This window comes from Oncorhynchus mykiss, chromosome 19, assembly GCF_057628025.1.
Source record: "Oncorhynchus mykiss isolate SJ-2025 chromosome 19, ASM5762802v1, whole genome shotgun sequence".
Taxonomy (NCBI): Eukaryota; Metazoa; Chordata; class Actinopteri; order Salmoniformes; family Salmonidae; genus Oncorhynchus; species Oncorhynchus mykiss.
The window spans coordinates 30,341,392-30,369,076 of record NC_143040.1 but is presented as its reverse complement, the minus strand read 5'-3'; the positions used below and the strand labels follow the sequence as shown (position 1 = coordinate 30,369,076).

The window sequence follows — 27,685 nt, the reverse complement described above, 5'->3', positions numbered from 1 at the left end:
CAGCTACTCCCTGTCTCATTGGTCGCTCTTCAAGATGCCAGCCAATCCGCACCCTGCGGCTTACTGACGCTGCTGCATCCCTTTCCCAGGATCCCTTGCTAGCTCTTCTGCAGTGAGCCAGCATTAACTTGAGAGAGAGAGAGAGAGAGAGAGAGAGAGAGAGAGAGAGAGAGAGAGAGGGAGGGATGGATGAGGAGAGGGGGAGTGTGAGGGGGAAAAGAGGGGTAGAGGGTGAGTGGGAAACAGGGGAGGGAGACAGAAAGAGGGTGAGGGGAAAAAGGAAAAGCGACAGTAAGAGGGAGGGAGGAAAGCAACAGAAGGAGGGAGGAAGAGGGGAAGAGATGTAAGAAATTGATTGGCTACGAGTCCAGACATAGGTCCACACTGTTGGCTCTTGCAATTAATCCTGCTCTCTCACTCTCTCTCCTCTTGATATGTGCCGTCATCTCTTTTCAAGTTTAGCAGCTCTTAAGCAGCTCATAATTTCTCTGCTACCTGGACAGGAGCGTCTTTAGGGGGCAGAAGCATGCGCTGCGTTTTACTCAGAGGATGACTCAGCGATGGTAGGGCTCCTACAGAACGTGGTGGGTAAATGGCATGGTGGCACAGTCTTATGTTGGCAAGGGTAGCACTGGGTGGGTGACAGTGTCACTGACTATATCAGCTTGTTGATTGTTTCACAGATGCTGTGACTGTGTTTGGGATAGGGATTTTAGAGTGATTCATATAGTGTCTTTGCAATATCGTCATATAGTCGGGGGGATGCACTGTATATGTTTGAGTAATGGATTTGTGGTTTTGTTTATTGACTTGATTGATTAATATTGGGCATTTTCAAATAGGGTCATTGTTAATGCTGATATCTACAGAACTTAAGGACTTTTAACAAATATGTTTGTTCATGTAAGTTGCACTCGGCTTCTCTGATTGGTCAAGATAATTTGACATCTTCAACAGTAATGTACCTTTGTCATCTGTCATCAGTCATCTTTTGCCCATGAGACTCTGCTCGTGGTATGTTGATGGATTAATCAAGCAAGATTTATTTAGTTGCATTTCAAGCTGCCTTACATAAAGATTATGTAACAGCGAGACCTCCCTTTCTGAGACGACAGGAGTTTTGTATGTGTTCTGTATGTTGTTTGGTGTTGTTTTCGTTGTGTCCTTTGACTGTTGTGTCTGACTTATTGTGCCCTTGTTGTGTCTGTGTGTGTCTGTTATGGCTGTGCTGTGTCTGTGTCTGAGAGAAGGATTTGTGGAATAGTTTCATAGACACATTCATGCGCTGCAAATCCACCTAGATATGCAGCTACATTTCATGGGAATTGATAAATCAGTGAAGGAGCTGGATTTTGATTAATCAAATCATCTATTTGATTGACGAGGCTTTCGAGAGATATTGAGTGTTATGATAAAAAGCATAAGCTGACGCACACCCAAAAATATTCCTTCATAACCTGGTTCAAGCATTCATTATGCAACCCTGAAGAAGGCACTGCGTTGCCAAAACATTGGTTATTAGGTTTACCCATTCAATTGTTGGGAGCATATAAGAGTGTGCAACTTTCTTTCTTTATGTTTGAGTGTTATGGTGTCATAAATATTCGGTGGTATCTCAATACACCATGAACCAGATTGTCATTCTCTGAAAGGTCCCCAGTGCCCACATGTGGAGCGTTAACCCTTAGTTGACCCAGGAAGTGAAAAGGATTGTGTAATGATGTCTTTCCAGATAAATCTAGCTTGATTTGACCGCAAATCTTTTTTTTTTGTAAATTTAAAAAATATTTTTTACATCAATCCACCAATTTGGCTGAAACCCACTAAGCTTCAAGGGCCGCACAACCAAAGTTATGTAAATATTGTAAGTTAGATAAACTAGCGACAGACACTATGAATGACTTGACCCCTGCTGTGTACTGTCGAGTAGTTAGCATTTAAGATTTAAACAAACTATACGTAAATGGTTAAACCAAGGGTCTCCATCCTGGTAGCTATGGCAATGGTATTTTTCCTGTCAAGCTATTTTCTGGCACATACTATACGAGACATCTGCAAGGGAAGGAGAGTCCCTCAGGGCCTTTTTCTACAAGCGGGCAGAGGCATCCTGTTTCTTTGCCTGTCTTAAATACATCCTGAGACCGCTAGCTAGCTGACACACATGCTTTGCTTACTCTGCTCACACAGTCTTGTCTGACAAGTGTCCCCTATCCTCTAGCCAGCCTTGCAACATGTCAGAAAAATTATGCTTTTACTGACTGTGGTAAGAAACTACTATCCTTATGACTGGCACATATGAATCTGATGATTCATGATGACAGTCTAAGAGAAAATGACAAACTGCACGTTAAAAATGTAAAGTCCTATGGTGGTGGTAGCTGCATTACATTCATTTAATTTAATTTAATAAACTTTATTCATAAAGGAAGAAATTGGATTCTTCAAAAAACAGCAACAACATATACATGCATATAATACAGTAGGGTATTTCCTTCGAAAAGGACCCATGAACACCAACATGTGAAGTTCATAGGAGCATGTCAAATTAAAGCATGCATACACTCAGTGGCCAGTTTATCTAGTACTAGGTCAGACCCCCCTTTGCCTCCAGAACATCCTGGATTCTTCGGGGCATGAGAACGTTGCTCAAATGCTATTAAGAGACATAATGTGTGCCAGGAAAACATTTCCCACTCCATTACGCCACCAACCTGTACCGTTGACACCAGGCAGGACGGGGCCATGGACTCATGCTGCTTACACCAAATCGATGATCATACCACGTTCAAGGTTGCTACGGTCACTCGTTTTGCCCATTCTTATGTTGTCGAACAGTAACTGAATGTCTCAATGCCTGCCTGCTTGCTTTATAGAGAAAGCCACGGGCATGTGACTCACTGTCTGTAGGAGCGAACCATTTTTGTTAACGGGGGGGTACGCCTAATAAACTGGTCAATGAGTCTATAATACTGCCATAACAAGCAAAATAGCAGTAACTCCACATTTGGTCAAAAAATAGGTTGACATCTTCTATCCATTAATAAATATTTTTAAGGATCTGACCCTTTCTAAAATGTTCGTCTAAAATTACATACCCAAATCTAACTCCCTGTAGCTCAGGACCTGAAGCAAGGATATGCATATTCTTGATACCATTTGAAAGGAAACACTTTGGAGTTTGTGGAAATGTGAAATTAATGTTGGAGAATATAACACATTAGATCTGGTAAAAGATAATACAGACACAATACATGCGTTTTCTATATATATTTTTTTGAAAGGCAAGAGAACAGCGATACATTAACATAGGAGCCTTGATGTCATCTCGATTTTGTCTGCAAGTTGGCAGCAGTGTGTGTGCAAAGTTTCAGACTGATCCAGTAAGAATTACCTCACTACACAACATTTTGCACCATAACTATAGAGAACATTCAAAAATGCTATGGTAATACAAATTTAAGTTTACACACTCCCAGGAATGTCATACATGATGGATCATTAGCTTCCCTACAGAAAAGACACATCTAGATGGCAGAGTGGGATGGGTGTGGAGCCAGAGACAGCAGTGGGGTCAAACTGTAGAACCCAGTTCCTACATTTGAATTATTTTTTCAAACAAAACTACACTACATTTTATCTCTGGGACCCTCAGGACGACAAATTAGAGCAAGATTACTGAATGTTATACATTAGTTACCTTTAGAGGTGAATGTATCAAACCAGTTGCCGTGATGGTGTTTTGTTGTTGTGCACTATCCTCAAACAATAGCATGGTATTTTTTTTTATGTAATAGCTACTGTAAATTGGACACTGCAGTTAGATTAACAAGAATTTTAAAGCTTTCTGCCCATATATGACATGTCTATGTCCTGGAAATGTTTTCTAGTCACATTATCGCATATTGAGCAACAACCATCCCGGTTTAGGGACACCGATCCTGTTAAGTACATGCTTTATCATGTGGACAAATATCATGCCTCCATTGTATAGTGTTATGGAGGAAATGGGGGGGGGGGGGGGTCATGTTTGCAGTAACTGCAAAAAAGTTACAGTGATCAGTTCAGGTACTGCCTTTTATATGTGTGTGTGAACCCCTCTAAACCCCCTCTCTCTGTCTCTCTCTGTAGGGCACAGGGTGAGAGGAAGAGAGAACTTTATGACAGAATATTAGGATGGCCAGTGAAGGCTCCAGTAGCATCTCCAGCCCTGTGGTGCGACAGATCGACCAGCAGTTCCTGATCTGCAGCTTATGCCTGGACCGCTACAACAACCCCAAAGTGTTGCCCTGCCTCCATACCCTCTGTGAGAGGTGAGTTGTGTGTGTGTGTGTGTGTGTGTGTGTGTGTGTGTGTGTGTGTGTGTGTGTGTGTGTGTGTGTGTGTGCGTGCGTGCGTGCGTGCGTGTGTGCGTGTGTGTGCGTGCTCCCTGCCTGTCTCATTTTGTTCTTTATGTCCAGTTTGGGAGAGTGCGTGAGCTTGATTGTCTTTGAGATTAAATGTGATTAAATTAAATGTGAAATTAAATGTGAAAGTCACATTTCGGTTAGGTCATATTTAAGGAAAGGGGGACACCTTGTCAGTTGAATTCCACAGGGAACAGTGACCAGTTCCAATTGGTGCCAGTTGGGATGCAGGCATGTAGCCTGTATTTTCTGTCATGACATGTATTAGGGCTGTGGCGGTATAAAAATAGTCTAGAAACACTAGTAAGTATATCCACATCTCAGACATTTGACTCCACCCTTCTACCCTCCCTCTCCCCTATCCAGGTGCCTGCAGAACTACATCCCCGCCCACAGCCTGACGCTGTCGTGCCCCGTGTGCCGTCAGACATCTATCCTGCCGGAGAAAGGCATGGCGGCGCTGCAGAGCAACTTCTTCATAACCAACCTGATGGATGTGCTGCACCGGCCCCCCAGCGACAGCTGCAGCCAGGAGAGCGCAGTGTTGGAGACCATCAACTCTATGGCCACGGGACAACCGCTCTCTTGCCCCAACCACGTAGGATATAACGACAGACAGACTCTCTCTCTCGCTCTCACACACACACACACACACCTAATAATGTCCATCCATCAGTGTCCATATAACGTTATTGCAGGAGTAAATTATTCTACCGATCGGTCACCTTATTGAAATTACAGTGATGGTCGGGGGGAGGGTGATCGATGGCATTTAACAGTCTAGACATGTCTGTGGCACCTCAGCAGGAGATTCCATGACATTCAACTTTCTTGCTTATCGCTTTAGCTCGTCACCATAGCAACAGGTTTATTTTTATGGGATACTGGCACGGGGCACTACCACATTGGCACTGAACTCTTAAGTGGTGATAATGACATGCTTCAAAGCTTGCATGTCCACATGTGCATCTCCATTCACACCCACCTGACACCCTTATACACCCTCACCCTCTCTACTATCCCACCCCTCTCTCTACATCGTGTTTCTCTCAGGTGCTCCAAGCCCAGTTGGACTCGTTATTCCAGGGCCAGGATGGCATCAACAGCAGCTGCAACTTCACCGAGCAGGCCATGAGCCACGGCGCCGAGGTCCTGCTCGTCAAGAAGCAGATGAGCGAGCGGCTCAGTGAGCTGGCCAGCCAAGGGCTCCCCCTCTAGGGAGAATGACCAGCTGTACTTCCTGGTGGAGTCAGAGGGCCTCAAGAAGTCCATCCACAACCTGGGTGCTATAGTTACCACAAATGCCGTGGCGTCCGAGACGGTGGCCACAGGCGAGGGCCTGAGGCAGTGCGTAGCGGGCCTGCCCACCTCTGTCACCATCACGACCAAGGACAAGGACGGTGAGCTGTGTAAGATGGGGAAAGCCAACATCACGGCGGAGATCGCCACGCCGGACGGTAGCGTGGGCAACGGCGAGATACTGGACAACAAGAACGGGACGTACGAGTATCTGTACAAGGTGCCGAAAGAGGGTAGTTTGACGCTGTTGCTGCGTCTGTACGACCAGCATATTAAGGGGAGTCCATTTAAGATTGAAGCGACAAAGTCGGCGGATGTGTCGCCCAGTACGGAGAGCGCTAAGAAGAGGCTGAAGTCGCCCGGGAGTAGCCACATCAAGCAGAAGGCCATCAAGAGGCCAGCCAGTATGTACAGCACGGGGAAGAGGAAAGAGAACCCCATCGAAGATGACCAAATTTTCAGGATCGGTAATTGGTGTTTAACACATTTAAAAGGAACAGTTCACCTAAAACATTTAAAAGGATAGTTCACTTATGGTCTGGCGGACTCACTAAACACAAATGCATCTTTTGTAAATAATGTGTGAGTGTTGGAGTGTGCCCCTGCCTATCCGTACATTTTTAAAACAAGAAAATGGTGCCGTCTGCTTTGCTTATTATAAGGAATTCGAAATTATTTATACTTTTACTTCTACTTTCGATACTTAAGCATATTTTAGTAACTTTTAATACTTTTAAACTTTTACTCAGGTAGTATTTTACTGGGTGACTAACACTTTGACTTGAGTAACTTTCTATGAAGATATCGTCACTTTTACTCAAGTATGACTATTGGGTACTTTTTCCACCACTGCGGTATACCAAAACATCAGTACTTTTTCGATACTAGAACATGAAAATTGGTTTGGTACTTGAATTTTCGTGATGTTCAGTACTTCTGTCAAAATGTATCTCACGGATCAACTCTATCAGCTCAGCGATGTCCCGTTATAGTGTGAGGTGCTACACTTACTCATTGCTAGCCTGCATTGGGAATCTGGACTGCATCATGTTAGCTCCCCACTCTGCACAGAAGTTAACACACTTGAATAATGCGAAACGGCATGTTGAAATGTTGAAACTGTTAATTACTGTTCTCAAAACAATGTCCATACAGGCTGAACACTTTAAAATGCAAGAAGATACAGGTAGCATCAAGCTTTGTAGGCTAACTTTGCTAGTTTACAATGGAAGCAAACATCAATTTACTACCATAGTACTTTGTTTGTGATTGAATATGGAAACTATAATGCAAAATGTACTGATTTCAAAACGGATTGCCACCAAAACTATATTCATTCACTTTATTGGTCTCCTATTTATTATGCATTCACCTGTATTGTGAATAGGCCTAGGCTACAATTACATTTGAGTAATTTAGCAGATGCTCTTATCCAGAGCGACTTACAGAGTGAGTACATACGTTTTGGAACCAAACCCACAACCCTGGCATTGTAAGCGCCATGCTCTACCAACTGAGGTACACGGGGCCTAATTTTATCAATAGAGATTTACCATTTAAATGAATTATTACCATTTGTGTTATGTAGTTTAGATTGGTAAAAACAAAGTCAAATTGATTTCATGACTGTATAATTGATTCAAACATTTTGATATAAAAAAAAACCTCAAAAGATGCCAAATGATTGAACAGAGCAGTAGCTGAGTTTCTCTGTCTGGATCAAGTGCCATTCAGTGACTTTGGCTAATATACCTTTTTTTTTGCTGTGGTATGATTTTGGTGTAGATTATTGTGATGGTATTGGGTATCATGATACTAAACCTGGTATTGGTATCGAAGTCAAAATTCTAGTATCATGACAACACTAATATGTTATGAGTTACTTGTCAAAGTTATACATGGGTGGAATTGGAAAAAAGTTTCTCCGGGTACTGACCAATGTAAGAATAATACAGTTCACCTTAAAAAAAATCACATGTCAAAATGTTTTCACTTTGGAAACTTAATCTACACTCATATGATGAATAAGCATTACGGGGGAATTTGACACTTGTTAATTTCATGCCTTCCAGGTACAAAGCAAAGAAACAAAGGGGAATTTACCAATCTATAGGGTGTGGCTGCCTCCTCAGTAGGCAAGGTGTTGATAGCAGACAGCAATAACCAGTGTGTTCAGGTAAGGGAACTGTCTGGAGAATGCCATCTCTAGCTTCATTTCACAGATCATTAATTAAACCCATGTTATTGACGCGACTCAAGACCATGTCTGAATCCCAAATAGCACCCTATTCCTTAGTGCACTGCTTTTGACCAAGGCCTGTTAAGCTAATGCTTTACTGTTAGAGCTAACAGAGGTCTCAAGGCAAGGTTACTTGTCACACAAATGTAGTTCAGCCACCTACCTCACTAAAATAATTTGGCTTCAAAAGATAACTAGCGGTCATATAATGGATTGCAATAATAGATTGAGTTTACATCTCAAAGTGGTTAACAATGTACAGTAGAATGTCTTATATTCGGATGATACCAGTTGTTCAGGGTAGGATCAACAAACACATTACGCTTCTTCTCTTGGCCTGAGGGAAATATCTGAAGGAATTGTGGGATGCTGGTAGGCTGAGGACAATGACTCATCATCGCTATTGAACTTTGTCATCATCATGGAGACCAAACATCAGCTGTCCGTCCTCCCTTTAATGCATTTGAGTTGAAAAGGGCTGAGAATATGTTCCATCAAATGAACATACAGGCACTTGTGTCTTGATTTTCTTTTGTAGATTTGCGATGTTGATATGTGGATTTGCATGGCTTGAATACCAGATGAATAATAGAAATTGACAAAGGTTTTAATTAATTAATTTACTACAGCACACATTCATTTTGAGTGAGCACATCATTTCTTATTTCATGTAATACAAGTTAGGCATGGTAAAATACTTTTCTACTGTAGTTACTCTTTCATTCTAATATTTTATCCCATTTACAGTACCAGTTAAAAGTTGAGACACACCTTCTCATTGCAGGGTTTTTCTTTATTTTTTACTATTTTAAACATTGTAGAATAATAGTGAAGACATCAAAACTATGAAATAACACATGGAATCATGTAGTAACCAAAAACAATGTTAAACAAATCAAAATATATTTGAGATTCTTCAAAGTAGCCACCCTTTGCCTTAATGACAGCTTTGCACACACTTGGCATTCTCTCAACCAGCTTCTTGAAGTAGTCACCTGGAAATCATTTCAATTAAAAGGTGTGCCTTGTTAAAGTTAATTTGTGAAATTTCTTTCCTTCTTAATGCGTTTGAGCCAATCAGTTTTGTTGTACGGATGGTATACAGAAGATAGCCCTATTTGGTAAAAGACCAAGTCCATATTATGGCAAGAACAGCTCAAATAAGCAAAGAGAAACGACAGTCCGTCATTACTTTAAGACATGAAGGTCAGTCAATGCGTAAAATGTCAAGAACTTTGAAAGTTTCTTCAAGTGCAGTCACAAAAACCATTAAGCGCTATGATGAAACTGGCTCTCATGAGGACCGCCACAGGAAAGGAAGACCCAGAGTTACTTCTGCTGGCAGGAAGCTTGGCCCGGTGATGTACTGGGCCGTACGCACTACCCTCTGTAGTGCCTTGCAGTCGGAGGCCGAGCAGTTGCTATACCAGACAGTGATGAACCGCATCAGGATGCTCTTGATGGTGCAGCTGTAAAACCTTTTGAGGATCTGAAGGTGCACCTGTAAAACCTTTTGAGGATCTGAGGACCCATGCCAAGTCTTTTCAGTCTCCTGAGGGGGAATAGGTGTTATCTTGCCCTCTTCGCGACTGTCTTGGTGTGCTCGGACCATGTTAGTTTGTTGGTGATGTGGACACCAAGGAACTTGATGCTCTCAACCTGCTCTACTACAGCCCCGTCGATGAGAATGGGGGCATGCTCGGTCCTCTTTTTCCTGCAGTCCACAATCATCTCCTTTGTCTTGATCATGTTGAGGGAGAGGTTGATGTCCTTGCACCACACGGTCAGGGGTCTGACCTCCTCCCTATATGCTGTCGGTGATCAGGCCTATCACTGTTGTGTCATCGGCAGACTTAATGATGGTATTGGAGTCATGCCTGGCTGTGCAGTCATGAGTGAACAGGGAGTACGGGAAGGGGCTGAGCACGCACCCCTGAGGGGAGCCCGTGTTGAGGATCAGCGTGGCGGATGTGCTGTTACCTACCCTTACCACCTGGGGGTGGCCTGTCAGAAAGTCCAGGATTCAGTTGCATAGGGAGGTGTTTAGTCCCAGGGTCCTTAGCTCAGGTGTGAAAGGGCATCATCTGTGGATCTGTTGGGGCGGTTTTCAAATTGGAGTGGGTCTAAGGTTTCTGTGTTAATGGTGTGAGCCATGACCAGCCTTTCAAAGCATTTCATGGCTACAGACGTCAGTGTTACTCACGTCAGTGTTAGTCATTTAGGCAGGTTACCTTAGTGTTCTTGGGCACAGGGACTATGGTGGTCTGCTTGAAACATGTTGGTATTACAGACTCAGACAGGGATAGGTTGAAAATGTCAGTGAAGACACTTTCCAGTTGGTCAGCGCATGCTCGGAGTACACGTCCTGGTAATCCGTCTGACCCTGCGGCCTTGTGAATGTTGACCTGTTTAAAGGTCTTACTCACATTGGCTGCGGAGAGCGTTATCACACAGTCGCCCGGAACAGCTGATGCTCTCATACATGTTTCAGTGTTACTTGCCTCAAAGCGAGCATAGAAGTTATTTAGCTTGTCTGGTAGGCTCGTGTCACTGGGCAGCTCTCGGCTGTGCTTCCCTTTGTAGTCTGTAATAGTTTGCAAGCCCTGCCACATCCGACGAGCGTCGGAGCCGGTATAGTACAATTCGATGTAGTCCTGTATTGACACTTTGCCTGTTTGATGGTTCGTCGGAGGGCATAGTGGGATTTCCTATAAGCTTCCGGCTTAGAGTCCCGCTCCTTGAAAGCGGCAGCTCTACTCATTAGCCCAGTGCAAATGTTTCCTGTAATCCATGGCTTCTGGTTGGGGTATGTACGTACAGTCACTGTGGGGACGACGTCATTGATGGACCTATTGATGAAGCCAGTGACTGATGTGGTGTACTCCTCAATGCCAATGGAAGAATCCCGGAACATATTCTAATCTGTGCTGGCAAAACAGTCCTGTAGTTTAGCATCTGCTTCATCTGACCTCTTTTTTTCTATAGACCGAGTCGCTGGAGCTTCCGGTTTTAATTTTTGCTTGTCAGCAGGAATCGAGAGGATAGAATTATGGTCAGATTTGCCAAATGGAGGGTGAGCTTTGTACGCATCTCTGTGTGTGGAGTAAAGGTGGTCTCAAGTTTTTTCCTCCTCTGGTTGCACATTTAACATGCTGATAGAAACGAGGTAAAACTGATTTAAGTTTCCCTGCATTAAAGTCTCCGGCTACTAGGAGCGCCATCTCTGGATGAGCGTTTTCCTTTTTGCTTATGGCGGTATACAGCTCATTGAGTGCAGTTTTAGTGCCAGCATCGGTCTGTGGTGGTATGTAGACAGCTATGAAGAATACAGATAAAAACTCTTGGTAGATAGTGTGGTCTACAACTTATCATGAGATACTCTACCTCAGGCGAGCAAACCTAGAGACTTCCTTATCACCGGCTGTTGTTTACAAATATGCATAGGCCCCTGCCCCTTGTCTTAACAGAGGCTGCTGTTCTATCCTACCGATACAGTGTATAACCCACCAGCTGTATTTTATTAATATCGTCGTTCAGCCACGACTCGGTGAAACCTAAGATATTCGTTTTTAATGTCCCGTTGGTAGGATATACGTGCTTTCAGTTTGTACCGTTTATTTTCCAGCGATTGAACGTTAGCTAACAGTACGGATGGCAAAGGCAGATTAGCCAATCGTCGCCTGATCCTATTTCCCAGAAATCTCAGTTTCTTTCTCCAGCGAATGACGGGGATGAGGGCCTGTACGGGTGTTGAGTATATCCTTCCCGTCCGATTAATTAAAGAAAAATTATTCGTTCAATTCGAGCTGAGTAATCGCTGTTCTGATGTCCAGAAGCTCTTTTTGGGCATAAGAGAGCAACATTATGTACAAAATAGGTTACAAACAATGCGAAAAAACAAACACAATAGCTTGGTTGGTCAAGAGCCAATAAAACGTCAGCCATCCCCTTCGGCGCCATCACAACCTATGAGTGGTAGTTAGAATCTAGCTCAGGGCTGTTCAATTCCAGACCTGGAGGAGGGCCAAAACATTTGTTGTTTTTTTCTACCTGGTAGTTAATTGCACTCACCTGGTGTCCCAGGTTTGAATTAGTCCCAAATGAGAGGATGAAAAACATAAGTGTTTTGGCCCTCCAGGAATGGAATTGAACAGCCCTGCATCTAGCTCATCTCTTTGAAGTCGTTCTGCCTTGACTTAGTCACCGTGTTATCTTTTGACTGTGAGTTCTCACCAGAGCTCTTTGAGGTGTGTCTGAAGAATAGTCTTCTGATGTAGACTGGGTGATAACAAGACTTGGTTAGGAGCTCTGACTGCTCAGATGGTTTGTATTGATTTGCTGTATATCATGGTACTTTTGCAAATTTGCAAGTATGGCAAACATACCAACTCTAAATTGGTATTAGGGCAATAACAATTCCAGTTCATAATAATTGAAAAGTGTAATTTATCATATCAAAGAGGATTTTCTAATTATTTCCTTAAAGGACCATTCAGCATGATGGCACTGACCGAGATGGTCATCTCGCTTGGAGTTCTTAGGAAACTATGCAGTATTTTGTTTTTGTATGTATTGTTTATTTCATTGTTACCCCAGGACATATTAAGTCTTATTACATACAGCTGGGAAGAACTATTGGATTTAAAAGCAACGTCAACTTACCAACATTATGACCAGGAATACGACTTTCCCGAAGCGGACCCTCTGTTTGGACCACCACCCAGGACAATGGATCTAATTCCAGTAGTCGACCCAAAACAGAGGAAGGGGCAGACGAAGCGACCACCTGGTCAGGCTCCGTAGACGTGCACATCGCCCAACTCTCCTGAGTATACTACTAGCCAATGTCCAGTCTTGACAACAAGGTAGACAAAATTTGAGCAAGGGTTGCCTTCCAGAGAGACATCTGAGATTGTAACATTCTCTGTTTCCCGGAAATATGTCTCTCTCGGGATATGATGGCGGGAATCGGTTCAGCTACCGGGCTTCTCCATGCATTGCGCCGACAGAGATAAACACCTCTCTGGGAAGAGGAAGGGCGGGGGTGTATGCTTCATGATTAACGACTCATGGTGTAATCTTAACAACATACAGGAACTCAACTCCTTCTGCTCACCGACCTAGAATTCCGTACAATCAAATTCCGGCCATTTTACCTACCAAGAGAATTCTCGTCAGTTATAGTCACAGCTGTGTACATTCCCCCTCAAGCAGACACTAAGATGGCCATCAAGGAACTTCACTCGACAATATGCAAACTGGAAATCATATATCCTGAGGCTGCATTTATTGTAGCTGGGGATTTTAACAAAGCAAATTAAATTCTACCAGCATATTGATTGTGCTACACACATGCGCAATACCCTCGACCACTGCTACTCTAACTTCCACGATGCATACAAAGCCCTCCCCCGCCCTCCCTTTGGAAAATCCGACCACGACGCCATCTTGCTCCTACCGTCTTATAGGCAGAAACTCAAACAGGATGTACCAGTGACGAGAAACATCCAAAGCTGGTCCGACCAATCGGAAGCCACGCTTCAAGATTGTTTTGATCACACGGACTGGAATATGTTCCGGACAGCCTCAGAGAACAACATCGACCTATATGCTGACTCTGTAAGTGTGTTTATAAATAAGTGCATTGGAGATGTTGTACCCACTGTGACTATTAAAACCTACTCTAACCAGAAACCGTGGATGGATGGCGGCATTTGCCAAAACTGAAAGCGCGATCCACCGCATTTAACCATGGAAAAAGGTCTGGGAATATGACTGAATATAAACAGTGTAGTTATTCCCTATGCAAAGCAATCAAACAAGCGAAATGCTACTATAGGGACAAGGTGGAGCCGCAATTCAACGGCTCAGACACGAGACGTATGTGGCAGGGTCTACAGGAAATCACGGACTACAAAATGAAATCCAGCCACATCACGGACACCAACGTCACGCTTCCAGACAAACACCTTCTTTGCCCGCTTTGAGGATAATACAGTGCCACCGTTGCGGCCCGCTAACAAGGACTGCGGAAGGCCAAAAAGATCATCAAGGACATCAACCACCTGAGCCACTGCCTGTTCACAACGCTACCATCCAGAAGGCGAGGTCAGTACAGGTGCATCAAAGCTGGGACTGAGATGCTGAAAAACAGCTTATATCTCAAGGCCATCAGACTGCTAAACAGCAACCACTAACTCAGAGAGTCCGCAGCCTACATTGGGTCTCAATCACTGCCGCTTGAATAAATGGATCACTAGTCACTTTATACAATGCACTCTAAATAATGCCACTTTCGTAATGTTTACATATCTTACATTATTCATATCAGGTGCATATACTGTATTTTATACCATCTATTGCACCTTGCCTATGCCGCTCGGCCATCGCTCATCCATATGCTTACATGTACATATTCTCATTCACCCTTTTATATTTGTGTGTATTAGGTAGTTGTTGAGGAATTGTTAGATTACTTGTTAGCTATTACTGCACTGTCGGAACAAGAAGCACAAGCATTTCACTACACTCGCATTAACATTTGCTAACCATGTGTATGTGACAAATACAATTTGATTTGAATAAAAAAGAGCCCTGACTATCCATTGATTTAAGTGTTATATTTCAAAGCATTTTGACAATCAGATCATCTTCAGTCATGAGATTCGGCCCCGTGTTTCTTTCGCAGATTTTTCTCTAACAACGGTCTGTTCATGAGCCGCTTTGGGGTGCGTGGACGGTCTCCAGGGCAACTGCAGCGGCCCACAGGAGTGGCGGTCCACCCCAGCCGACTACAACAACAAGTGGGTTAGCATCTTCTCCAGTGATGGGAAGTTCAAGGTGAGTTCAAAGTTTATACAATGCTGTCATTTATCCTGGAATCGACACTAGATATCACTCTGTTCCACCGTACTGATTCAGTCTGGACCTGCCTTCATTGAAATCCGTTATGCTGCTTTCTAGCTGCCCCAATTGTCGGTCCGAGTGCCTCTCTGTTGGAGCAGGTCCAGACTTCATCATTGACGTGAAAATATATTGAAATGGAGGGCTATTCAGTTTGGATTCCAGTCTTTTCCGTCATATCAACTAATAGCTGCTGTCAGAATTGCTTTATCCTAAGTGATGCTTTGGATGGCTGATGCTTACTGATAATGGATAGCTCAATGTGGGTATGCTTTCTGACTTGATTAGTCTTTTTCTACCCAGCAGCACCTGAAAAATATGTTCCCATGCCACTATGAGACTTTGACGTTAGCCTGAAACATTAACTTGCGATAACCTGTTTGTTATTTCTTTATATAAAATAACCAACAGCAATACTGGGGTATTATCTACTGTCCCTCTATCTCAGAATAAGATTGGCTTGGGCAAGCTGATGGGCCCCAAAGGCGTGTCGGTGGACAGGAACGGCCACGTCATCATCATGGACAACAAGGCGTGTTGCGCCTTCATCTTCCAGCCCAACGGAAAGCTGGTCACCAAGTTTGGTAACCGTGGAAACGGCGACCTGCAGTTTGCAGGTACACTCAATGGTAATGGTGTTGCACTCCCCTCTGAGCTCCCTCTCTTATGCTCTCACCAACTGCATGCGGAATGAGGACTCCCCCAGGTGAGTGACCTTTAGAACGTGACCGTGACCTTTGACCTTTTATTTGATCAAGGGGGACTTCCCTTATGCTCTTCCTACTGTCTCGAAGCCAATTGCTTTTGTCAGTCATGTGTGTTTGTGTGTGTGTGTTTCAATTCAATGTTTCAATTTTAAATTAACCCAACCTTATCTTAAAGGGGCAATCAGCAGTTGTGACATCCATTTTTGTACTTAATGATATGTACCCATTGATTCCTGAAGAATGTAACTTTTGCCTCATCAGCTTACTTCAACAGATATACCCAATCAGAACCCAAAATATAGCTTGTTTAACTCCAATGTTTGTAACCACAGTAAATGTAAACAAACACTGTATAGCCTCAAAACATGATTAAATCTATACATGTTGAATTTGAGTGGTTACTTTTCTTCTGCTGCATCCCCCCTCTTTTTACAGAAACAGTGGTGGGGAGTACGCTTTGTCATTGTTTCAACTGCTGATTGCTGCTTTAAAAGGTATGGGTTAACCTTACCTAGACGTGAAAGTGTCCACTGGATCACTTGTCACTTTATACAATGCACTCTAAATAATGCCACTTTCATAATGTTTACCTATCTTACATTACTCATATCACATGAATATACTGTATTTTATACCATCTCTTGCACATTGCCTATGTAGGGTTGCACATTTTGGGGAATATTCAGAGGTGTAATCTTTCCATGGGAATTAACGGGAATATATGTGAATTAACGGAAATATATGCAAATGAATATAAATACCATTTAAATATAGATGTTTTTGCATTGGATATATTTACCATATCATATGGAGAAACCGAAAGGGAATATTGAATGATCCCAAATGATCCACCGCATCTCCCAAAAACGTTTTCAACATACATCTGTAAAATGATAGTCTAGCTTTGGTTGTCTTCCTCTCAGGCTTCCATGTCTTCGCCCTGGACCTCCTCAATGGCCACTTCTGAACATCAGACTCTGAGGCCTCATCTTCACTGTCCAACCTTGTGGATGATGGCTCGTTGTCAGGCTCAAATTTGCCCGGATGGCCGTCAATTTTTCAGATTCAATGCATGTGCAGCACAGCCAATTGGTGTGATGTGAGGGTAGGACTACTCCACTTGAGACCAAGCAGCCTTCATGTTTGCAGCATTGTCTGTCACCAGTGCAAATACCTTCTGTGGTCCGAGGTCATTGATGACTGTGCCTGTGCTCTTCAAGAATACTGGTTGAGGGGTAGAGATTATGTAGTTATTTATTCCTAGTCCACGAATATTTGACCACCCATCAGAGATGATTGCAATACAGTCTGCTTTCTCTATGATTTGCTTGACCTTCACTTGAACTCTGATGAACTCTGCATCCAGCAAATGAGTAGATAAAGCATGTCTGGTTGGAGGGGTGTATCATTGTTGCATTCTTTACATATGATTTGGCACAGTATTTGCAAATGTACACAGCTTTTACTTCTACATTAGCTGCAGGGACTTGTCTCTACACATCAGATGGTGCCTGTGGCATTTTCCTGTAAAGATTAGAAACAACTGAGTAAAAAAATAACAAAATACAATTCCATGTACAGATAAATAGTTAAGCAGTTAGAATAAACAACTCCTTTGTAAGGTAAATGTTTTCAAATTAAACATGTATGGAAACAGGTGAATTAACAGTCCTCAGTTAGCAGGCTCAAGCAAGCTAAAACCCACATGGTAGCAAAAACTAACATGCAGAAATTGTTAAATTGGAAATTATTTAAACACACTTTGCTGTAGGCTACTATTTACTAGTTAACAAAAAATAATGTATGTCATAAAATATATTCACCCCGCCCAGTATTGTAATCAAAACTTACCAGAAAGCATGTAGTCCTTGGCTCATACAGTGTAGTAGTGTGAGTTCAATAGCATCTCATTAGTGTGCAAGATCTTAAGAATCAGCTGTACATGTGTACTGTGCATGCAGAGGGTTGCAATTCCATTGAATAGTTTAACCAAAATATGTCACAAGACCTAGAATTGCCTGCCTTGTGTATTCCACAAAAAAAGCTAACTTAAAAAAATGAAAAAAAAAATGTAAGCAAAATTCCCAAAAGTTTACCAGAAAGTTTACAACCCTTTGCAACCCTACTTACATGTACATATTCTGATTCACCCCTTTAGATTTGTATGTATTAGGTAGTTGTTGGGGAATTGTTAGATTACTTGTTAGATATTAGAAGCTCAAGCATTTCGCTACACATTACCATCTGCTAACCATGTGTATGTGACAAATAAAATGTGATTTGATGTTTTTTTTTTTAAAGAAATGCTTTATTGATGTTGCTTCATTTGTTTTCTTCTCCTGATGTAATTGTCCTATATAATGTACTATTCTTAATTCACACGACAAAAATGTAAATGTCGAAATATTGTCCACATGAAATCCAATCATTTGGATTTACCTTAGTGGCAGCCATGAAATACCCAGTTGGAGCAGCAGGCTGGTTGGAGATGATCACCAGGTTAGGGTTGGTCTTCTCCTTGTAGCGGTCCATCCTCTCCTTGTTTTGGTTCGTGAGGAACTTGACACGCTGAGCCTTGTGCTGGGGCCACATATATTGGCTTGGTGTCCACAAATGACCTCTGCCTTGCTAGCACACATGGCCACCCTACTGCAGCATCTTACCAGTCTGTCCCATGCAAAAAGCGAACTATTCTGTGGCGCAAGTGGGGACACTTTAGGCTGAAGAGTAAGCGCTACACTGTGCTACACTAGCAGCATTCCGTTTAATTTTGTTATAGCTCTTTCAGAAGTCTCCTTGGACGAAGGCATAGCCTTTAGACTGCCTATTCTCGTCACAAACCAGCTTACTGGACACAATGTCTGAAGGCAGATGGTCTTGTCCAGGTTCTTCACAAAAGTATTCCCTCTCTGCTCTTTCTCAAGGATGGGTCACGCTGAGACCACATGATCCGCATAAGTTTTACATGGATGCTTTCAAAGTTGCTCGTGTCCAGGGCACGCTCTGTATTGGCTGGGCTAAGAAAGTTGACCTATGTGCTTGTCATTGAATAATGGGTGATTTGGTCCCTAATGACCTGGATAGAGTGTATACCCTGAAAGGCCTAAACTTGCAATACAAAACAGCGTCAGTAACCTCAAAATGAAGATCACCAATGGAAAGGGGAGGCACTGGGGTTTCTGGGCCCATTGGGAGCCATGTATGACAGGGCATACATTCTTGTGTTGTCCACATTGGTTTGCTGGCAAATCCTGCTGCTGCTGATGATGTAAAGCTTGGAGAAAAAAAAAGATATTGAAAAGTTTATGCTTTGGCTGTTGACTGATCGTTGCTCAAGATAACAGTGACTGGAAAATGAAAGAATCTCAGGTTCTGGAAACCCCGGAATGTCCTCGTTTGTTATGTCATAACGTAAGTCATGTTTGATACTCCAAGTCGATATTCGCGCCATAAGGAATTCCCCTCAACCACGCCCACAAATTGGAGAAAATAAAAATGATTTCCCATTGACACCCATTGTAAAAGAGCCAACTTCATAGATTTTTTTTGTTGTACTGAAATAACAAAACATGCCGAAAAGCTGCAATGTTTTTCAATGTACCCAGGTAAAAAATCCCAACCCACGGCTTCCTGAGTCACGCAGCAGTCTAAGGCACTGCATCGCAGAGTAATCACTCCCGTCCCGGGTTCCATCCCAGGCTGTCGCAGCAGGCCCTGAGGGGGCGCACATTCTGCCCATCGTCGTCTGGGTTACGAGAGGGTTTGGCCGGCCGGGGATATCCTTATCCCATCGCGCTCTAGCGATTCCTTGTCGCGGGCTGGGTGCATGCACCTTGAATTCGGTCACCAGTTGTACTGCATTTCCCCTGACACAGTGGTGCGTCTGGCTTCCGGGTTAAGCGAACAGTGTGTTAAGAAGCAATATGGCTTGGCAGAGTCTCGTTTTGGAGAACGCATGGCTCTCGACCTTCGCCTCTCCCGAGTCCGTACGGGAGTTGTGGTGATGGGACAAGATTGTAACTACCAATTGGATATCACGAAATTTGGGAGAAAAAGCGGTTTAAAAAAATCCCAACCTAACGTAGGGGAATAGAACCTGCGAGAAGAGCCCTGTGGCTTCAGGCTATTCAGCGTGGGAGAGTGAAAAATGTGGTATCCCAGTGTCCAAGTAGGCTACACGTAGTTGTGTGTAGAAAACATTTAATCACAGGTATGACATTAAACTTATTTAGTCCGTTAGTAACTCCACTCACTACATGTAGCAGTGTAGTCCGTTTGTTTGTGTTGTTGGTCTTGGCTAGCAAACCTTTTACGGCTGCTGTCCCTGTACAGGGATCAACATCAGCGGAAATTTCAGAGTGACAACTAATAGTACTCGATACAACTCAAACTTTCATTAAAACACACATGCAGGGTACTCAATTAAAGCTACACTCGTTGTGAATCTAGCCAACATGTCAGATTTTTAAAATGCTTTTCGGCGAAAGCATGAGAAGCTATTATCTGATAGCATGCAACCCCCGAAATACCCAAAAGGGACGTAAAACAAAATAATTTGCGTAGCCGGCGCTACACAAAACGCAGAAATAAAATATAAAACATTCATTACCTTTGACGAGCTTCTTTGTTGGCACTCCTATATGTCCCATAAACATCACAATTGGGTCTTTTCTTTTCGATTAAATCCATCCATGTATACCCAAAATGTCAATTTATGAAGCCCGTCTGATCCATGAAAAAGCACCGTTCCAAAACGCACCGTCATTTTTTAAAATTTAAAAAGTTACCTATAAACTTTGACAAAACACTTCAAACTACTTTTGTAATCCAACTTTAGGTATTAGTAAACATTAATAATCGATCAAATTGATCACGGGGCGATCTGTATTCAATAGCAGCACGTTTTGAAATCATGGTCCACATTCTCTCTTTCATAACTTCCTCTGGTGTACTTGACGACAGGAAGTGCCTATTCCTCATTTTACCAAGGATAAATTTAAAATCAATTGACAGTACTGGCGACATCGTGTGGAAGCTGTAGGCATTGTAAACTGGGCCCTATCTATTTTGGGGGGGTTTTTGTGAACAGTTTTCCTTGGGATTTTTCCTGCTAAACACGTTCTGTTATAGTCACAGACAAGATTTAACAAGTTTTATAAACTTCAGAGTGTTTTCTATCCACACATACTAATCATATGCATATACTATATTCCTGGCATGAGTAGCAGGACGTTGAAATGTTGCACGATTTTTAACAAAAATCTGCAAAAATTCGCAGCCTCTTTAACAGGATTTATTCATGTTCTTGTCGGTAGCTAGCTTGCACCATCATGAGGGAAGCCCTACAACATTACGTTTTTGTAAGTAGACAGAACATTCAGGAGCTGGCAGTGTTGAAAAGTAATCTTTAGGCGTGTTGTACTTTTCTTCCATGTAGTTTTGTAATTGCTAAAACAAGCAGACAACAAGAACATTGCGTTTGAAAAAGGTGTGAGCTGTGAGCCAATGGGGGTAACCACAGGTTGTTTTCCCCGCTGGAGGCCTTGATGTTCTAGTACCAACTGGGACTATCAAATATAATCTATACAATACTTTCTTTATTGCATCAAAATCAGAATTCATGATTTACATAATAAAATGTAAATTAAATAAAAAACAAATGAATAAAAAAAACAAACAAACAAAAAGCACTGTGGGCCTAAGCATACACGTAAATAGCAAATAACCTGTCAAAACATCCAATAGGGGAGAGTGGGGTAAATTGAGCCGGTACCCCCTGTATATAGCCTCGCTATTGTTATTTTACTGATCCTCTTTAATTGTTACTTAATTTTTTTATTTTTTAGTATTTTTCTTAAAACTGCATTGTTGCTTAAGGGCTTGTAAGTCAGCATTTCACTTTAAGGTGAATTATTCGGCGCATGTGACAAATACAATTTGATTTGATTAGGTTTTTTATATTTATCATCATACCAACATATATTTCAGGATGTTGTGTATCCCTGGAAATAATCAGAATTAAAGTAAACATTACAGTTTTGAAAAGTAGTCTCTTGGCACTTGTTGAGCCGCGGGACAGGGTAAGTTAAGACGCCTACACATTTTCTCTACTGAATGAAATATGTGACGGACCGCCTTGATTCATTCAGTCTCATGTAGCAAAATTTAAATGTTTTATTTTCATTTTTACATTGGATAAAAGCAGAGACAGAGCTAAAAAATGGTATATCATACACTACATTTGAGGAACAATTGGAAAGTAATTCTGCTTTTAATGTTGATTGCCTTTGAATGTTTTGGTACACCCTTTGTCTACACCCATTCAGCATCGTTCATACCCTCTTAAGCTATAGCCCGACCCATCTCTTTAAGGGTTGAACCGAGCGTTCTGTACTAACAACAGCAGTCAAGCACCCAAGCTAACTGGCTAACTTGCTAGCTACTTCAAAATGAGAGAACAGCTCACTGAACATTACTCGCCCTAGCAGAGCTGGTTAAAGCTGTTTTTATGTTATCCAGAGAGTTGGTGACTGCAACTGTTCTGTCAGATTGTTCATTCTTAAATTCAGAGCGTTTGGCTCTCGGAGCATTCAGAGCGCACACTGGCCGATGAGAAGGGTTGATCTGAGTGTTCGGACCTCACAACGGCAGTCAAGCATCCAAGCTAACTGGCTAACATTGTCAAGCTTGCTAGCTACTTCCAGACACAAATGAGAACACCCTACTCTGACCATTTTACTCGCCTTAGGAGAGCTGGTTAGGCTTTTTTCAACAATTTAACAGTACACTAACTTGAAATGAAAACGACTTTGTTAAAATTAGTAACATGTAATATATGAAAATTTAGCTAGCTAGACTATTTTACCTATTTTACATCATGGTTGGACACTTTTCCGTCACGGATGCCATGGTTGCTCATAGTTTGAAGATGTAATCCGGAGACAGGTGTTTTCTCCATCTCCTTAGCTATCATACTCTAATTCCACTGATTTCAAAACTCAGTCCTCCATAAAGTGGAGATCAACACTTATGCAGTTCTAAACAATATAATATATTGGGGCGGCAGCGTAGTCTAGTGGTTAGAGCGTTGGACTAGTAACCGAAATGTTGCAAGAACGAATCGCATGGGCTGACAAGGTACAAATCTGTTGTTCTGCCCCTGAACAAGGCAGTTAACCCACTGATCCTGGGCCATCATTGAAAATAAGAATTTGTTCTTAACTGACTTGCCTAGTAAAATAAAAAATAAAACGATTTTTAAAAGCCACATACCTACACATTCTAACCAGATCAAATAGACAGAAGCTTGCTATATATGGCAGACCAATCCAAACGAATCTCTCGGCATGTCCAGCCCACTCATTATCTTAGCCAATCATGGCTAGCAGGAAGGTTGCTAGCTTTTTCTGTGGCTAAACCAACTAGACTCGTCATTTTAACAATTTTATTTGTATTTACAGATGGCATACAAGTTTGTTATTAAGGCACATGAAAGTTCACATGTCCCAGAAGGCAAAAAAACCTGCATTTAGATAAAAGTTTTTAAAAATCCATTCAAATGGCTCCCGTGTGCAGCAGTGACTCGCAACATAGGCCTAGTTTCCTGAAATGGGTCACATATTACAATTACCTTTTTAAAACCATGTCTCTTTATTTCCCAAACACAATTCAACACAACTACGATCGCTTTTTTGTAAAATAATTAATACAAATTGTCACGAGTTCGACCGAGGGTGGCTCCCCTTCCCGTTCAGGTGGCGCTCGGTGGTCGTCGTCGCCGGCCTATTAGCTGCCACTGATTTTCTTTTCCTCCCCCTCCTTGTATGTTTATTGTTAGCACCTGTATGTTAGTAATTAGTTGGGCGTTATTAGACAGCCGGCCCGCCTGTTTCTTTGTGCGGGATTAATTATTGTAACGTTCGTGTATGTAGTAGACAAACGTGTTTGTTCCTGGTCGTGTATTCTGCTGTACTGTTTTCGTCCCCCGTGTTTGGGGCATTTGTTTTTGAGCACCAAGTGTTTCGTGAGTGCATTAAATAGCACAGTAGTGAACTCTCTGTTTCCTGCGTCTGACTCCACACCCACGACACCCGGAGCGTTACACAAATAAAAAATGTGACCACTTTTTCCATATGGTTTCTTCCTTTACAGACTCCATGAAATGATAATCCTTCTTAAATATTTGGTCAAATTATGAATGTTGTTTATGGTTTCCTAGAAACAAGGGTGGCTCAACTTACCCCTTTTGCTCAATTTACCCCACTCTTTCCTATAGCTTTCCATTTCAGTTAAATACATGTCTTTTCATTTAAAATTGTGTTAATGATTGTAGTTTATTATGATATTTGTTTAGTTTAACATAATAAAATACAAACAGTGGAATCAGTTTCTACATGTGTTTTGGCATGTCTTTCATAAACATATCACATCAAATGATACATTGTTTTAAAGCAAGCCATTTTCAACTTTGTCAGCAGTGTCTTTAGTAGTAGTTTTATTACATTTACATGTAGGCTGTGGTATGCCAGCTTAAAGCTGAATTATGTATACAGCACAAATGTAATTAAACAAGGAAACAAAAACAGTAAATCAGGAAGTCAGGATGGGAGCTGAAGCAGTTGGTCTTGATTGTATCTTGAGTGGTGGGAGGCAGCATCACAGGGATGTGGGTCAGGCCCAGACAGGTCCGGAGCAGTTTAGCAGCGCACCGCGACGTCCCCGATGTCCGTAGCGTAGCCGCTTTACTTTTGTAGCCATTCCTCCATACAAACAAGTAGCACCCACTTGGGTGAATCCCTGGTGCCAAAAAGCTGACTACTCATCAATAGTACCGAGTGGGCTATGACAATGCTCATGTCTCTGCCATCACCTCAAGCCATCTCTACTTTCCTCTGTTTTGTTGTTTACATTGCCATAGTACATGCATTTAACCGTGCTCCTATCTCTCTGTTTGATCCAGATCCTCACTTTGCAGCAGTCAACCATAACAATGAGATAATTGTTACAGACTTCCATAATCATTCTGTGAAGGTAAGACCATCTCATCAATTACAAATTATTTGTACCCTTGTGAAAAAAGTATGTATATTTTCCCATAAAATGTTTGTGTACCTTTCTGAAAAACTTATATGATTAAATATGATCCTATCTGTGTGAAGCTGAAATGTGATTTTAGCATTCTAAATGAGGATTGTTTTCATGTAAAGTTTTACCGTCAGGCAAAAAGAATGGAAGGAACACTTTAAAAAAAACTCTTAATGAAATTTACATTGGACCAGTATACAGACAGTAAGCCGGACGTCACAAATGGTTTAAAACTACTAGGCCAGAAAGCGTGGGGCTGTGGCTACACGTGTAAAACGGTTAGACTCTACCAGAAAGAGTAATAGTCAATGTATAATCTATCCTGTGTGTATGTAATTCTGTGTGATTATTTAGTTAGTTATTAAATAAATAATTAAGCCAATTTGTGTATCACTGAGTCATCATGTAGACCAGGGTTCGTGCAAATTTAACGGATTATGCAACGTTCAAAATGAGACTGATATGAGGTAAAAATTATGAATGGGTGACTAAGATGATAATGATATATTCTGATATTCTTGAGTTAATTCGGGAAACGAAAAGTCATTAAACTTTTTCCGTGGTGCCCCAAGACTGCTAATGAGTTAATTGTTACATGATTAATTTATTCATCGTAATAATTAAACATAGTTAATTGATTTGATAAAATAATCATCACATTAATGGTAGTCACGTCACAACAGTTCTTTACCAGAAAACCAAGACAAACACAATTTCTTTATACAATCAACATTTAATAATACTAATCAAAATATTTAAACATAATGAGAATGATCATGAAAAGGTAGGAAATAGATTTTTAAGACAACAAGTGAAGACATTGAGATCCTGAACATTAAATGATGTTGTACTCTGTCAGTGATCAAATTCTGTTGTGGCTTCTTGATGGTTCAGGCTGCATGGAGGAGAACAAAGAAAGAAGATGGCTGTGTGTCCAGTCTTGCTGAATTGGGGTTCCTCCACCAGGTTGCTCCTTTGGTCCTGAGTTGGTGTCCTTATGCTTGTTGCTCTTCTCTGTTGGCTCCTTGCTTGAGTTGCAGACACTGTGCTCTAATTGTCTTCTCCTTCAAATCTGGCGTTCTGCCCTTGAGCAAGGCAGTTAACCCACTGTTCCCCGGGTGTCGAAGACGTGGATGTTGATTATGGCAGCCCCACGCACCTCTCCGATTCAGAGGGGTTGCTTACTGTTAGCTTACGTGTACCGTTTAGGCTACGCTAGCTCTTTTAAGTCTTGTGTTTTCTTCCGAGACTAACTCTTCTTCTAAGCCTATTTAGTGTGTGGGCACTTCCTTCCCAATGTCTGTACTGGATTACAGGTATTATTCTCTAAAATATACTTTTCCCCTAAATGATCAGTTACCAGTTCTGGCCATTAAAGGCAAAGGTCCAGGAGCTATGGTCAGCCTGCTGGTGATGGAGGTCCAAAGAGAAGAGGGTAAGAGATAGGGGAGCAGAACTTTTATAGTCCTGCTAGGTCACATGGTATCACCCCTAGATGTCGAGCCATTTGTACGACCCATTGTCTTGGGGGGAGAAAATCTAAAGTTGGTTAAGCTCAATTCAACATTGTTTTATGCATTGTTCAACATATCAAATTCAACCGACAAGGCTACAAAAAAATAAAATAAAACAGCTATAGGATAGAGTAGATATGGAACAATAATTTTCAGACAGCGTTGAAAGTTGAGTGTTTCAAGCCTCCAACAGGTGGAGTGACAATCAAGATGGAACCACATGGCTTGAACAGAGAAAGGAGGTCAATGGGGGGAGATGAGCAGGTCCTGACAGCACAGTTCACTCTCCATTGAAGGCATCTCACTGGCGCCTTGTCCCCCCCCCCCCCCCCCCCCCTCTCCGTAGCTGTTGACTCTCTGGTCTTGTAGTGTAGAAAGAGAAGAAGTTTGTTTTTGAGCTCTCCAGTCTCCATTCACTAAAGATATTATGATGACAGGCCGCTCATAACTTAGGAGGAAACCTCCCGAGATGACGTCACTGCTAGTTCGTCATGCATTAGTCTTCCTCATTGGGTCAAAAGACCGTAGAAATAACAACAACAAAAATTGGTTGGGAGTTTTCAAATCTAAATACACTAATGTTAGCTAGCTAGCCTGGTAACATTGTTAGCTATCATGAGACCGCTGATTTGCAATGAATTCATGGGCAGGAAACAAATAGACTTAATACAGATATAATCTAAACATTTGGCTATTCAAAACCAAAAATAATGAAAAAATATTCCAACAAAAAAACATGTATGAATTAAATATTTACAAAATGTGCAGGAGCTCTCTGCCTAGGCGACCTCACAGCAAATTGTCACTCACCGAACCAAATGATGATATGTACCTTTTCTTTATATAAAAAGGGATTGTGTACCCTTCTGAAAAAAGGATGTGTACCTTTCTGCAGGTGTTCAACCCTGAGGGGGAGTTTCTTCTGAAGTTTGGTTCCAACGGGGAGGGGAACGGCCAGTTCAACGCCCCTACGGGGGTAGAGGTAGACGTCAATGGCAACATCATCGTGGCAGACTGGGGCAATAGCAGGATACAGGTGAGGCCAAATAGCATGGAAGTGAGACCAAGGTCAGGGAAGTGGGAGACGTTGTTTAGGTGTTAACTAAACTGTAAATAAGAAAAAAAATACTGTCCTCTAGAATGCACTTTAAAGTATAATTTTATTATCAAATATTTTGATTAGATGTATTATATTTGCATCTAGAGTAGTCAGTTAAATTTGGAATACCACTAATCTCTCTCTCTCAGGTGTTTGATGGCAGTGGTTCATTCCTCTCCTACATCAACACATCGGCAGACCCTCTCTACGGTCCCCAGGGCCTGGCCCTCACCTCCAATGGCTACGTGGTGGTGGCTGACTCTGGGAACCACTGCTTCAAAGTCTAGCGTTACCTGCAGTAGCCCTCGCACACTTAGTGTACACACACACACACACACAAAGACTTGCACACACACACCATCCTCAGTACGGAGTAAATGGGTAGATTTGCACTCATCCACTTCCCCCACTAATTCAATCCCGCCATCCATCACCGT

The 27,685-nt window shown here is 42.1% G+C and overlaps 1 pseudogene across 1 annotated transcript; it reads left to right on the top strand.

The window, feature by feature from the left end:
• The first annotated feature begins 111 nt into the window (after positions 1-111).
• LOC110498675 (tripartite motif-containing protein 2-like) lies at positions 112-27,638 on the top strand (annotated as a pseudogene). The gene is made up of 10 exons (XR_016488875.1): positions 112-584; positions 4,129-4,310; positions 4,770-5,001; positions 5,457-6,169; positions 7,775-7,889; positions 14,630-14,781; positions 15,293-15,461; positions 24,511-24,581; positions 27,045-27,185; positions 27,398-27,638. The product of XR_016488875.1 is annotated as a tripartite motif-containing protein 2-like (transcript).
• The last annotated feature ends 47 nt before the right edge of the window (positions 27,639-27,685 follow it).